This window comes from Babylonia areolata, chromosome 24 (assembly GCF_041734735.1).
Source record: "Babylonia areolata isolate BAREFJ2019XMU chromosome 24, ASM4173473v1, whole genome shotgun sequence".
NCBI lineage: Eukaryota > Metazoa > Mollusca > Gastropoda > Neogastropoda > Buccinidae > Babylonia > Babylonia areolata.
The window spans coordinates 15,741,527-15,744,026 of record NC_134899.1 but is presented as its reverse complement, the minus strand read 5'-3'; positions in this window follow the sequence as shown (position 1 = coordinate 15,744,026).

Sequence of the window (2,500 nt, the reverse complement as noted above, 5' to 3'; positions counted from 1 at the left end):
TGGTCTTCCTATCTCTCTCTCTCTCTCTCTGTCTGTCTCTCCCTCTCTCTCTGTCTGCCTGTTTGTCTGTCTCTTTCTCTTTCTCTCTCCCACTCTCTCTCTCTCTCTGTGTCTCTCCCCCCTCTCTCTCTTCCCCAATCTCTCTCTCTCTGTCTGCCTGTTTGTCTGTCTGTCTGTCTGTCTCTCTCTTTCTCTCTCTCACTCTCTCTCTCTCTCTCTGTCTCACCCCCCCCCCTCTATCTCTCTCTCTCTCTCTCTCTCTCTCTCTCTATCTATCTATCTATCTATCTCTGCGTTTTGCGTATCTGTCTGTGAATTTATTAATACAGACACGCGTATACACAGTGTCATCTTTAAATTCGTTCCCGCTTTTCAGTACACTTCAGTTCATTGAAGGGATTAGCACGTCAGGGCGTCAGGACTGTCAAATTTGGATTTGCTTTGCACGTGTGGAGACAGTGGAACAGAATGTGAATTTCATCTTCTGCTTTTCTCCTCAACCTCAGGTCAGGAACCAACACTTCTCAGCACGCAAGCTCTAAAGATTTGAATCATATGAATGCATTTAAAACTTTCTTGGAAAGAAGTGACAGATTTTTTTTTTCTCTCTCTCTCTCTCTCTCCGCCAAAAGTATTTTGAGATGAATAGTGCCATTCGTTCTTTTAGTTCTTTGCTATGTCTGGCATTGCCAGCAAGTCTTCTTTGTAACATAAAACTGGTGTCTTTGAAATATGAAGACAGAGAAGGAGGGAGAGAGAGAGAGAGAGACAGAGACAGAGACAGAGACAGAGAGACACAGAGACACAGAGACACAGAGAGAGAGACAGAGAGTGAGACAGAGAGACAGAGACAGACACACAGACAGACAGAGACAAAGAGACAGAGAGAGAGACAGACAGACAGAGAGAGAGAGAGAGAGAAGAGGAGACCAAACACATTCCAGGACGGAGGTAGCGGCGAGATTTCAAATTTTTGGAATACTCGAACATGTTTCCGTACCCTTGATAAAAGCTTGCTTGTGGAGGATTTCTTCAAACTACTTTAAAATACGCAGTATCAGAAGCATTAGACATAAGTCTGCTCGGTCGTTTCATGCGTGTGTATCCAGGCAGCCTTGATATTCGTTTGACCAGTGGCACATAGGCAACTGCAACTGAAAATATTCAGACTCAGACTGAATTCAAATTATTGACGGTGAACGGGGGAGAAGAAAATACCGATTCGCCTTCAAGATCATTTCAGAAACAATTCATTGCTATGTTGTATTGATATTTGATTGCACTGGAAGTTATTAGGATAAGTAACTTGCTGTTAAGTAATTCTGAAAGTAAACAATAATGTTACATATAATTGTGACAACACGAACACAACTTGAGGAATCCGCATAATATATTAAATACTGTGCTACTTTGACAAAATGTTCGTGACTTTGAAAAACAAATTTATACGGCTAAGTGGTGCTTTGGTGGCAATAATGGCAATCTCTAACTCAGATATTCAATAATACAAAACTAATATATATATATAATTTTATATATATATATATATAATATTAGAAAATTCAAGCTGCGCATAACAAGGGCTCTTGCAACCACTCAACATATTTCGACACAAAATCGAAATGAAACTTAAAACAATTCTGAACTACAATGAAAAAGATCGGTTGCAAAAAAGATTTGAACTTGACAACCACTGAAGTCAGACAGAGGTGATGATACGACGCAGTCAAATTTTACCAAAAGTAGGCCGCCGAGTCCCCCCCCCCCCCCCCCCCCCCCCCTCTCTCTCCCCACCACCACCACCACCATTTCTCTGTGAGCTGAATAACACGAGAACAAGATTGGGGGTGGGTTGCAAAAGAGATCTTAGCAGTTTAATGTATTGCGTAGCCTTCAGAATGTTGGAATTAGCGAAGACTATGTTATTGTTTTGTTTTTGTTTTTTTTGTCTCTCTCAAAGTGTTGACTCAGACTTAAAAAAATCTTTCTCACCAAGCAAACTTAGAGTTTCTTACTAAGCAAACTCAACACTACTAAGATCGCTTATGCAACACAGCACTGCATCCTGAAGAAAGCGAAAGTAGATGAGGAGACAAAGAAGGAACATTAACATTTTCCTACATGTTTTATTAATAAACAAGTAAAGATTACCGAGCGCCTGTGTTTCAGATAAACTGTCGCAAAATTCCATGGACCACATACTCACTGCTTCAGTGTCTGCAAGGTGGTCTTGCGAGATTTCTTCCATTTTGCAGGTAAGAATACAGTTCACTGTTTTGTGTTTTTGTTTTTGTTGTTGTTGTTGTTGTTTGTGGTGTGGTGTGGTGTGGTGTGGTGTGGTGTGCTGCATGTATTGTGAGGTGCTTTGCTGTGTTATGTCATGTTATGTTAATTTGTGTTATGCTATGTGTATCACACACACACACACACACACACACACACACACACACACACACACAAGCAACAGACATAACAAAAACTACCACCCCTCCTCCAATCT